Source organism: Sminthopsis crassicaudata, chromosome 4 (assembly GCF_048593235.1).
Source record: "Sminthopsis crassicaudata isolate SCR6 chromosome 4, ASM4859323v1, whole genome shotgun sequence".
Taxonomy (NCBI): Eukaryota; Metazoa; Chordata; class Mammalia; order Dasyuromorphia; family Dasyuridae; genus Sminthopsis; species Sminthopsis crassicaudata.
This window is the reverse complement of record NC_133620.1, coordinates 41,921,698-41,934,940: the sequence shown is the minus strand read 5'-3', so window position 1 is coordinate 41,934,940 and position 13,243 is coordinate 41,921,698. Positions and strand designations below refer to the sequence as shown.

General features: G+C 34.8%; 1 long non-coding RNA gene across 1 annotated transcript in view; it reads right to left on the bottom strand.

The window, feature by feature from the left end:
- Positions 1-6,236: 6,236 nt before the first annotated feature.
- The window catches only part of LOC141540527 (uncharacterized), a 37,300-nt gene continuing 30,293 nt past the window's right edge, over positions 6,237-13,243 (bottom strand). Inside the window, exons 4-5 of the long non-coding RNA XR_012481571.1 lie at positions 9,035-9,131; positions 6,237-6,321 (exon numbers count right to left, since the gene is read on the bottom strand). This is a non-coding gene — a long non-coding RNA (uncharacterized LOC141540527). The remainder of the gene's footprint in view (positions 6,322-9,034; positions 9,132-13,243) is intronic.

Sequence of the window (13,243 nt, the reverse complement as noted above, 5' to 3'; positions counted from 1 at the left end):
TACCAATAGATACAGAGTCTGGGGAAAGCAGGTTCAGATTTAGTATATATTACAAGAAGACAGCTCATAGCTTCTGGAAGTTCTTCACTCAACATGTTTGTTTTCCCTGGGTAAGGTATAAATTTGCTGCTGAGCTGTTGATGGAGAGTCCTGAATCTGGCTTTTCTTATTATGTCCGTGTGTGTGTGTGTGTGTGTGTGTGTGTATAAAATCAGAGAACAAGAAAAAACCGATAAGGAAGCAATGATTATGAACAGTAGTGTGTAAATGCTACATTTTGCTTTCACAATATAGGCTTTCTTGAAATGGAAATCTATAATTTTAAGTTTTGAATCCTCATGTTCCTTCATGCTCTTGCACATGGCATTTTTTTCTTATTTTGTATTTAAGTTATAAATAAGTAAATAAAGGCAAAGAAATATCTATTGTGTGAAAGACACTGTGTTAGGCCCTGGGAAATAAAAATACTTCTTACCACAAAGAAGTTTTTAGTATACTCAGAACTATAACTAAGGCAGCATTTTGTACTCCTTACTCATTCCCCAAATGAAGCCCAAGGCAAGTAGCAAAAAGAGTTCCCTCAGGCTTCAGTAGAATTTTATCCTGTGGATCAACAGAGGCTTTTAGACCTTGGCATTAGAAGGCCACTTAAGGGTGAGGTGGAACCCACCATAGCATACATTCCAACTTTAACCTGCCAGTGACGAATCATGTGACTTTAGGTAAGTGTCAATTCTCCCTGAGCTTCAGATTCTTCATGTGGGAAATCAGAGGCCTGAATTGGATGGCCTTCAAATCTATAACGATGTGATCTCCTAATAATAAAACCAATTCACCTAATTATTCCTGTGAACAGAGTGCTAACCTCCATTATACCTATATTGCTAAAGAACTGCAAATGATTTTAATGCCCTAGAGAAATGTTTGTCTCCCTTTCTGATTACAGGCTAGATGCTTTTAATAAGAGTTAATTCATGAATTAATTAGTTACTTATTACTTCCTATTACTTATTATTACTAAGTTATTGAGAGATCACAATAGTTGTAATAGCTACAGTCTAAGAGATTTTTCATATTCCATCTCAGTTAATCAAAAGATGGTGGCAAAGGGATTAGTTATCCAATAATAATATGAGAAAAATGAATTAAGTTCCATAATGCACAAAATCTTCCACCAGAAACTGAGAGTGCAAAAAAGTGATGACCAAAAAAGTCATAGTCTTTGCCTTCCAGGAGTTCACATGCTCCTGAAAGAGACACAAATTATCCACAGGTAACAATAATTTAACATGTAATTTAGGGTCTGGCACATTTGAATTAGGTTTTAATTAAACCTTTTGTGGTAAATATCTCTTTGCTATAGCAGAGAACAACATTTAACAAAATATTTATGCAGGCTATTCTGATTTTTCTGGTTAGAAATGATCTCCATTTAATTTCTTCCTGTAACATCTTGTTTTCATCATAAGGACATGGCCATTGAGAGTTTCTCCTGCATAAGCAAGAAATTGTGGTATTTCTAGACACTGTAATGAAATCACTAAGGATATTATAACAAAGAAAAACTCTGGGGAGGCTATTAACAGTTTAACATTTTTAGTTCAGGTGGGAATGAAAATTCTACTTTTAAAAAAGGGAGTGCAAAATGGTATTCATTAAGATTAAGACTGTAGAGCTATAGAAATAAAGAAGAACAAAAATAAATACTTTTTGAGAAATGAAAATACTGCTTCAGAAGAGTTTAGAGTTACATTAGTTTTCCATATTCTCATCATTGTCATCATTTTCATTGTCCTCATTATCAAACATTGACCACCCACTATATATAAAGCACTGTTTGTGGTGATGGAGATTTATATAAAGATGTAAAACCTGAACTTTGTCCTTAAGGAACCTATAATTGAATTGTAGGAAAAAATGACAGTCATAAAAAGATTGTGAAACATAAAAAAATAAATAGCACAATGCATAAGCAGGGAAAGATCACTGTAAGATTTAGGGAAATTGACATGAAAGTAAATGTGATTCATAGACACCTTGAATGCCTCACTTTGACAAAAATATAATAAATCAGAAGCATTAAAAACCAGTGTGACCTGGGTTCAAATCCTATCTTTATAAACTTACTATCTGGCTTATTTTTGACAAGTCACTTCATATAGCTGGAACTCAGTTTCCTTGTCTATCAAGCTGAAGGAAATGTATTCAATGATTTCTAAATTAATTTCAAATCCTAAATGTATGACTTTATGATCCTTCCCTTATGAATCATATTCTTCATGTTCACTGTGACCTTCAATCCCTTGATCCCTCAATAATCTCATAGGCTATCTTCTCCCTATACTCTCTCTTCTTCCTATTTTTTACCCATTAGTGAATCAATATAATTACATACTGCCTTTTTTCTCTTCAATGCCTAGTTCCCTTATCATTTTACCAATTATTTAGCCAAGCTCAAGTCTTGGATCACCCACTGCTTCAATCCTGTCACCCAAACAGATAGAGAAAAACAATGTTTCTGATAGGATTCAATACAAATGTATGATACACCATCCAACTGAACTCTCACTGCTGTTAGGCAATCCTAGTGTATTTCTCTTATTAACTTATTCTTACATTCTCTACAGCTGCTTTTCCAAACCTTTTCATACTTCTTCAAACCTCTTATGGCTCCCTCTATGCTCAAAATTTACAGGGGAAAATAATTAAACCATTTACCATTAGCTCTCTCTTCTCTCCTCCTCCTCTTCTCCTATCATTTTTCTGCTGCTTTTATCTCCTTCATCCATCTGACATGACTAAGTAGTCTTACTCCTCACGGAATCCTTCTACTTCAAAAAGTTAACCCATTATATCCCTCTTCTCTAAGAGTCTGCCAGACCCCAAATATCCTAATTCTTTCACTTATTTTCCATCTCTTCCTGTATATGGCCTTATTTCTTACTGCCCATAAATATATTCATGTCTCTCCATTTAAAAAAAAAGCAAAAAACAAAAATCACCTGACCCATGCACCACTGTTAACTCTTCCCTTATATCTCTTCAGTCCCTGCTATTTATCAAAAACCATCTACAATAGCTAACTCTAATTTTTCTTCTCTTACTTTCTTCTTAACCCTTATAATCTGGCTTCCAGGCTTATTCCACTGAAATGGCTCTCTTCAATGTTTTCTTAGTTGCTAAATGCTATAGCCTTTTCTCAATCTTCATTCTTCTTGATTTCTTTACAATATTTGATGTTATTGAGCATTTCCTTGGTCTGATATACTCTCCTTTCTAGGATTTTGTATACTACTTTCTCCTGACTGTCTTCTTATCTATCAAAATGCTTCTAGATTATGACCTGTAACCAGAATATTGCTTTCTTTGTAAATATTTGTGGCATAGTCGTCCCCCTTGCCTTAGATTGTAAATTCCTTATGAGAAGGAATTTTATCTGTCTTTTGCCTCTTTTTGTATCTCTAGTACTCAGTACATAATAGTTGCTTAATAAATGTTGATTCTTTGATTAATTCTAAGTCATGTAACATCTAGGGCTTCATTTTATTATCTGCAAATCATAAAAGCTGGACCCAATGTCTACTAAGATTGTAAGCTCTACTGCACTTAGAAGCAGAAGACCTGAGTGACACACTTACTTTAATTGCTTATTAGCTAGTTGATCTTAAGCAAGTCACAAAACCCCAGAATTTCAGAGTTCAGAGAATATCATTATCCAAAACATACCTGCAAAAAGAATTCATTTTAAAACATCCCCAAAAGGTTGTCCTTTCTTTGGCTTTTGCAAAAAGATGTTGAGTGATGGAGTTTACCCTCCCCTAAGAAGTCCGTTCCATTTTGGGTTAGCTTTTCTTGTTAAGCCCTTCATTTTTGATTTGCTTATTTCTTTGTTTTGATTTGGTGGTTTTCTCCTTACATTAAGCCTTTTTTTGCTACTTCTATCCATTGTTCTTAATCCAGTCCTCTGAGGCTAAAAAGAACTGATTCTATTTCCACCTGACAGCCTTTCCTATATTTTAAGACAGCTGTCATACCCCAACTTTCTCTTCTTTTCTCCAGCTAAATATCCCCAATTCCCTATCATCAGAGAGCCTGAACTCAAGATCTTTAGACATCCTGATTGCTTTCCTTTGGAAGTGCAGTCTAGTTTATCAGTGTCCTTTTGTCCTTTCTGAAATACAGTGCCTAGAAGTGAACACAATGCTCCAGAAGTGATTTGTTCCAGAATACTAGATAGCAAGACAACTTTCCCTGGTCAAACCACATCATAGCCTCTTTGACCAATGATTTTCTGATGTGTTATAATTCAGGCATTGCAATTGTTACCTCCTAAGATCTTTGTGATAAAGGTATTTTTCAAGCCCTGAAAAAAATATGAGATAGAATAATTCCTCAATTTTAGAGGGGCAAAAAGTCATATTTATTGTCAGTAGTCATTGTGAGATGAAAAAATGCTGTTAATGCAAAGCAGAATTATAATCAATGTCATTGTAATCTGAAATATATTGTTTGCAGCATAACCAATTGTGAAAATCACATAAATTCACAAATGAAATTAGAAAAACAGATGCTTCTTTTGTTTGGAAAGTTCAGTCCCATTTAGGCAAATCATGTGTCAGTTTCATTCCACAGAGACAGAAAAAAAAATTCTCAAAACAGGAGAAACAGATTTAGTAAATTTGAGGGTTTCGACAGTCATTTATAAAGTTTAAATTTACAAACACTTTCAGAGGTATTCAAAAATATTTATAAATAAAATAGTTTCTGCTATGCCACATGTGATTAAATCTTAGCTTTTGAGCCGCTTATACAAAAGACAAATTTTTTGCAGACTATTAAATTTCCTATATTTTGGTTTTTTTGGAGACAGTGAACAAATTATCTCTTCTCTGTCTCTGCTGATGATTATGCCTCAGATTAACATCCTATTGAGGGGCCATAGGGTGTTTCTCCATTAAATATAAATCAAAACTTAGATGTCTGACATCAGAGGGTCCATCAAGGCAAAGTAAGATTCAGCTTTTCATTTCAGTTGTAGCAAACTCACAGTGCTTAGTTTGAAAAAAAAAAAGTAGGACTCAGTTCTGACTCCAAAATAAAGAATAATAAACATCAGGCAGAAGTTGTAAAAGAAGTAAATTTTAGCTTGATATCAGAAGGAAAAGATATCCTAAAGGAAGCTGATTACTTAGAAAGATGAAATGTTCTTCCTCATTAGAAATCTTCAAATATTGGCTGGATGATCACTTGTTGAATATGTTGTAGAAGAGATTTCCTGCATTAATATAAGCAATCAATCAACAAGTATTTCTATGAGAGGGAGCTGAAGTATATATAACTCCACCCCTACTTTTCTCTACTACCTTTATCAGATGGGAACATATAGGGATGGAATTAAATCAAAGATGTGAAATAGGTATGAAGAAGGCATGAATAATTCTATTTAATTACTCACTTCACACTAATTTTGAAAAGAACTTCTTAGGCATTGACTGAAATAATATTGGCAGAATTTTGTTCCGATTATTGAAAAACTTGGTCCCTCCTGTGGGGCTTGTTTATAACCAATGATCTAGTTGGAACTGGAAATTTGAGTAAATGGCAAAACCAGAAATAAACTTTCCAGTTAAATCACTGAAAAGGAATCAATTAGCAAAGAATAAAGGAACTCTAGCTTGGGCCAAGCCCACCCACTCATTTAACAGATTTTCTTTGACATTTTAAAAGATTTCTTGTCATAATCTTGATTTGGGTTAAATGACATACCCTTTTCCAAGTAGGAAAAATTAAAACTATACAAGCCTGCCTTTACCTCTTCTCATTCCCAGGAAGATATTACTTTTAACTTTCTTACATTAACTTTGTCCAGACAATAGTCAAATAAGGTGGAGAAGATAAACTTTTTCAAGTTGACAAGACAGTGGTATAAGTATAAATTCAAGGGTTTCGAGTTTTGTTCTTAATCCAACATTTTGAGGGGGACTGATTTTCCTTTTTGTCAGTAACATTTGAATTATCAATGCTAAAAAAGAAAGAGAAAAAAAAAGTTTTAAAATCTCATCAGCCCAATGACTTGAAAAAAGATAAACACTTTGATGAGTTAAGTATCAATAGAGCAAAAACATAAGGAATACATTTCCCTTTTTTTCCCCTTGGGGTAAAATGAAAGGAAAAGATGTGTTTGGGGATTTGCTGCTTGCAGATTATGAAGCAAATAGTCTGACAGACAAAGAAACTTGAGCATGGCTGGTCTTTATTTCCTTTGACTTTACATGGCAATGGTAAACTGCTAGACAATAGATGAGCCTCATTTCCTCATTTCTGCAACAACAAAACAAAACAAAACCTTTAAGCTGGAAACATTTAAATCATGTATTCTGGGTATGCAAAAATGAGGATGTATCTTTTAATAAAGGAAAAGCAGACTGGAGAAAATGGTAAGCTTCCCTTCCCTGAACTTTTCCATCATACCCCATGTACCAGGTATTTCCTCTTCCTCTCATTTGTGAATTGTTTGTTTTTTTTTTTTTTTTTTCCCAATTAGATTATGAAATTTCTGAGTAAGGGGACTAGCTTTTTTTTTCCTTTCCTTTTTCTTTCTTTTTTTTGGTAATTGTATTCCCTGAGTTTAAGGCAGTGCCTATCTTAAGTAGTCAATTAAAAAATGTTCATTGAGAGCAGGACCAGAAGATCATTAGATACTTCAACAACAATACTATATGATAATCAATTCTGATGGACATGGCCCTCTTCATCAATGAGATGAACCAAATCAGTTCCAATAGAGCAGTAATGAACTGAACCAGCAAAAGAATTCTGGGAGATGACTATGAACCACTACAAAGAATTCCCAATCCCTCTGTTTTTGTCCACCTGCATTTTTTATTTCTTTCATAGGCTAATTGTACACTATTTCAAAGTCAAATTCCTTTTGTACAGCAAAATAACTGCTTGGGCATGTATACATATATTGTATTTAACTTGTATTTTAACATGTATTGGTCAACCTGCCATCTGGGGAAGGGGGTGGGGAGAAGGAGGGGAAAAGTTGGAACAAAAGGTTTTGCAATTGTCAATGCTGAAAAATTACCCTTGCATAGATCTGGTAAATAAAAACTGTAATAAAAAAATGTTCATTGACCAACTGACTAGCTAGAAAAGACCTATCTTAAAATCAACCTAAATGGGATCATGCCTGAACAACATCTGGATTAGAAATAGTGTTAGACTTAGAGAATGAATTTGAGAAAGGCAAAACCTTTTTGATCCTTCATTTGCTAGTTAATAAAATAGGGCTAATTCACTAATTACCTAACAAGCTGAGGATCAAATTAAATCATTTGGGTATGAGTATTATTTTTGAGACTTTAGGCAAATTTTGTCCCTCATTAGGTTCCAATTTTCCATCTATAAAGAGTTAAATGAAATGGCTTGTAAGTTCCCTTCTAGTTTCAGATCTATGATTCTAATTTTGGGGGCATATGTCAGCACATTGTAATGTAAATATTAAAAAAGAAAAAAAGTCTCTGTCTTCAAGAAATCTACTGGGAAAGTTTACATAGATAGATCAATGTGTACATACATGTATATATGTGTGTACAAATATATGAACACATAAACAAAAATATAGATGTATATATGCATAAATATATGTGTATACATATCTAGAAATACATATACACATATATGAACATATGTGTGTTTATATGAGTACAAAATAAATACCAGAAATGATAAAATAGATTTAGGAGAACATAATTGTAAAAAGAATATTATATTAAAAATCATATAACAGAGATTTAGTTACAGTTCAATTGACATAAAGAAATCAAGCCAGACATCCATCACAGGTTGCACAGGTTGTTATTGTATTTTATATGAATAGCTTCACAGGCTCAAGCACATACAACACAAAGTCACAAATGAATAGCGATTTGCTTTTCAGGGTACACAATTTTTTAAGCTCTCAGGGGATGAGGAAGAAATAAAATATGTGTATTGAGATGTTGAGACTATCTTAAAGATACTCTGAGAAACATGAGTTTCCAACAAGACTGAAGCTCTCTGTGATGTCTTTTATCTCTACACCCTAGGTTTTCATGATGTTAAACAAAAATTTTCAAAGTCAGAGGACAGATGAAACTGTTATTGTATAGCTCATCAGAGAAAGCAGTTAGTTTATCAAAAATGGTTTTTCAGGTGAAGAACTGAAGGTTGGGGAGAAAAAGGGATAGAGTATAGTCATCAGGAGATGGAAGATTGTGCCAAATATGAGGTACAAACATTCAAATTTTCAGAAGGAAACAAATAAAAATGGAAGTAGGTGATAAGAGAAGTCAAGTTTAGGTCAAAACTATCATCTCATTAACATCAAAAATTTTATAGACATTAACTCATTTAATCATCACAACAACTCTGTATAGTCAGTATTATTCTTAACCCCGAACAAGGAATAGCTAGATTACAGTACATAGAATCCCAAGTCTTGGAATTGGTAAGATCTGAATTCAAATATGGCCTCACACATTTACTGTGTAACCGTGGACAACTCATGTAACCCTGTTGCTTCAGTTTCCTCATCTGTAAAATTAGCTGTAAGATGAATTGGAAAGTCACTCTAATATCTTGGCCAAAAAGACCCAAATTGGGATCATAAAGAGTTGGATACAACTGAAAAATGACTGAACAGCAATGACATTTGTAGTAGAAATTGTTTGAGACTTAGAGAATGAACTTGAGAAAGGCAAAACCTTTCTGAGCATTCATTTTTTTCAAACTACAAATAGAGCTAATTCATTAATTATCTAACAAGCTGAAGATCAAATAAAATAATTTGGGTGAGAGGACTACATAACAGGAAAGAGAAGTCTAGTGGATCATGGTGGGAATTAGAGAAATCTAAGTTTGAAGACCAACTCTGAGAATACTTTGATCATGTGAAGATTAATTAACCTCTTGGAGTACCAGTGCAAGACCTTATATTTATCTTTATTACATTTCCTATTCTTATATTTTGTCTAATAGGTCTACCTACCAAATCTTTTGGTAGTGTGACTTTATTATCCAATGTGTTTTCTGTATCTTCTCTCCTCCTTGTCATACTTTGTAAAGTGTATATTTTAGGTCTTTATCTGCTGAGAGAATACAAAACACAAATTAATTGAAAATTATGAAAATATATCTTTCCCATTAACTTCATCCAGACTTTAGCAGAACATAATGGGTCTCCCTACCTTAGATTAAATTTCTAGTAAACCTAACTGGGTTCTGACCAAGACTGAGGAAATCTCATTATCACTAATGTTCTACAAGAAAATGAAACAAAGTAAGGACCTTGGAAAAAAAAAGAAGGGAGAGTTCTGAATCTTTCTAAGATGTTGGTTATTGATAATAATTTCTCACATTATGAACTTATTCCTTTTGTCATTTCTGAGGGCACAATTGCATTCTACTAATTTCATTAAATTCATTAATTATCATCTGTTCGGTCATTGTCCAATTGATGTTATCCACTTCTGTTTTATTTGCTACCATAATAAATGGTTACAAATCCTTTTTTTTAAAAAAATCATTTTTATATGTGAGTCTTATGCCTTTCATTTTTTTTCTTTAGGATTCAGGTCTACTAGTGGTATTGCTACATTGCTACTAAGTGGAGCTACTTACCTTGTAGAATTGTCATGGTAAGAGTATTCTTTAAAATTTAGAAGTTACATAAAATCACTCAAGTTTATCAGTAAGATTGAAAGTCAATGAAGTGGACTTCCGGCCAAGATGGCGGCGCGGAGGCAGACAGCTGCTTGAGCTCCTCGTTTTCTCTCAGAACTTACTTCATGACAAGCCTCTGACTTAATGCTTGACCCAGAAAGAAATCCACAAATTATCACCAAGAGAAGACATCCTTGAAAGTCGCCAGAGAAGGTCTGTGTTTGCTCGGGGGAGGGTTAATCAGACTGGGCACAGACTGAGGGCAGACAGCCAGAGCAAGAGAGGCAGCTCACACAGCTCAGACCAGAGGGGGAGGGGTGTGATCTCTGCAGTTTCTGTGAAAGGGCTTTTGCCCCAGTGTGGATGCTCCGTCTTGGCAGCAAGCCAGGAGCGGTGGAGAGGGTGTAAACACCGAGGTGAAGATTAAAACCCCAGAAAGCCAGCATCTCTCAGAGCCCGGCCAACCCCAACCCCCACCTGGACTGACTCGGTGCGTTCTCGGAGCCTCAGAGCGCAGACTCAGTACAGTCATTGCTGTTCTGTTAGTGGCTCTCTGCTGCCCTACCCCGAGTCTGTAGAGGAAGCCCATTAATACCATCCAGCCCTATCCCCCGCAAAACAGACCAATTGTTTCTCTTGTCAGTTTGTTTTCTTTGATTCCTACTCTGACAAAATGAACAAAAAATTCAAAAGGGCTCTAACCATTGACAGCTTCTGTGTGGAGAGGGAGCAGACTTCAAACGCTGAGGAGACTAGGAACAGACTGTCCCCAGATGTATCCCCTGGGAGGGATATAAGCTGCTCCTCAATACAAAAGAACCTCATAGAGGAAATCAAAAAGGCTCTCACAAGAGAGCTGGAAGAGAAATGGGAAAAGGAAAGGGAAGCTTGGCAAGAGAGCCTGGAGAAGTCATCCCATGCATTCAAAGACAGAATGGATAAAGAAATCAAATCATTGAGAAACAAGATTAGTGAGCTGGAAAAAGTAAACAACTCCAAGGAAAACAGGATTAGTGAGCTGGAAAAGGTAAACAACTCCAAGGAAAACAGGATTAGAGAGCTGGAAAAAGAAATCAGCTTTCTAAAAAATAAAATGGAAAAAATGGAAAAAAAATTCCATAGAAGATAAAAACTCAATTGGACAATTACAAAGAGATATAAAAAAAGTGAGTGAAGAAAATACATCATTGAAAATTAGACTGGAACAAGTAGAAATGAATGACTCAAGGAGAAACCAAGAGGGAGTCAAGCAAAACCAGAGAAATGAGACAATTGAAAAGACTGTCAAGTACCTTACCAGAAAGACAACAGACCTGGAAAACAGATCCAGGAGAGACAATTTGAGAATAATCGGACTCCCTGAAAAATGGGAGGAAAAAAAGAGCTTGGACACCATTTTCGAGGAAATTATCAAAGAGAACTGCCCAGACGTTTTGGAAACAGAGGGTAAAATAGACATTGAGAAAATTCATCGATCACCTACTGAAAGGGACCCTAAAATCAAAACGCCAAGAAATATAGTGGCCAAGTTCAAGAACCATCAGACAAAGGAAAAGATATTGGAAGCTGCTAGAAAAAAACAATTCAGATATGGAGGATCCACAATAAGGATAACACAGGATCTAGCAGCGTCCACATTAAAAGAACGCAGGGCCTGGAACATGATATTCCGAAAGGCTAAGGAACTTGGTATGCAGCCAAGAATAACTTACCCAGCAAGAATGAGCATCGTTTTCCAGGGAAGAAGATGGACATTTAACGAAATAAATGAATTCCATCTATTTTTGATGAAAAAACCAGACCTACATAAAAGGTTTGATCTTCAAATACAGAACTCAAGAGACTTCTAAAAAAGGTAAAAAGAAATCTTGAGAACTATACTTCTGTCAAAAAAATATGTAAAGAACATATGTACAATTTGTTTTAGAAACTAGAGGTGGAAAGGAGATTATATCATAAAAAAGTATAAAGTGGTGGTACTACATCTCATGAAGAGGCAAAGGTAACCTATTATATCTGAGAGAAAGGAGGGAGATGAACATAGCGTGTATCAATAGACATATTCGATTTATGGTGAAACTTCTTCCACTTCATTGAAAAGTGAAAGGGAAGGAGTAAGCTAAGGGGAAGGGAATACAGTAATTTCGAGGAAAAGGGATAAAATAAGGGGAGGATCTTTAAGGTGGGGGAGGGATCCTAAAAAGGGAGGGCTGTGAAAAGCAAGTGGTGTTTACCAGTTTAATACTGGATAGGAAGGTAAAAGGGAAGGAAAGGGGAAAAGCATAAGCAGGGGTTAATAGGATGGCAAGCAATATAGAATTAGTCCTTCTAACCATAAATGTGAATGGGGCAAACTGCCTCATTAAGAGGAAGCAGTTAGCAGACTGGATTAAAAGTCAGAATCCTACTATATGTTGTTTACAGGAAACACACCTGAAACAGGATGAGACATTCAAACTAAAAGTAAAAGGGTGGAGCAGAATCTATTATGCTTCAGGCAAAACCAAAAAAGCAGGAGTAGCCATCCTCATCTCAGATCAAGCAAAAACAAAAATTGATCTAATTAAAAGAGATAAGGAAGGGCATTATATCCTGCTAAAGGGAAGCATCAATAGTGAAGCAGTATCAATATTAAACATGTATGCACCAAGTGGTGCAGCATCTAAATTCTTAAAAGAGAAATTAAGAGAGCTGCAAGAGGAAATAGATAGCAAAACTATAATAGCGGGAGATCTTAACCTTGCACTATCAGAATTAGATAAATCAAACCACAAAATAAATAAGAAAGAAGTCAAAGAGGTAAATAGAATACTAGAAAAGTTTGATATGATAGATCTTTGGCGAAAGCTAAATGGAGACAGAAAGGAATATACTTTCTTCTCAGCAGTTCATGGAACCTATACAAAAATTGATCATATACTAGGGCATAAAAACCTCAAAATCAAATGCAGTAAGGCAGAAATAGTAAATGCATCCTTTTCAGACCATAATGCAATCAAAATAACATTTAATAAAAAGCCAGGGGAAAATAGACCAAAAAATAATTGGAAACTAAATAATCTTATACTAAAGAATGATTGGGTAGAACAGCAAATCATAGACATAATTAATAACTTCACCCAAGAAAATGACAATAATGAGACATCATACCAAAATGTGTGGGATACAGCCAAAGCAGTAATTAGGGGACGTTTTATATCTCTACAGGCCTACTTGCATAAAGTAGAGAAAGAGAGGGCCAACGAATTGGGTTTACAACTAAAATTGCTAGAAAAGGAACAAATTAAAAACCCCCAGACAAACACAAAACTTGAAATTCAAAAAACAAAAGGTGAGATTAATAAAATTGAAAGTAAAAAAACTATTGAATTAATTAATAAAACTAAGAGTTGGTTTTATGAAAAAACCAACAAAATAGACAAACCCTTAGTAAACCTGATTAAAAAAAGGAAAGAGAAAAAGCAAATTGATAGTCTTGAAAATGAAAAGGGTGAACTCACCACTAATGAAGAGGAAATTAGAATAATAGTTAGGA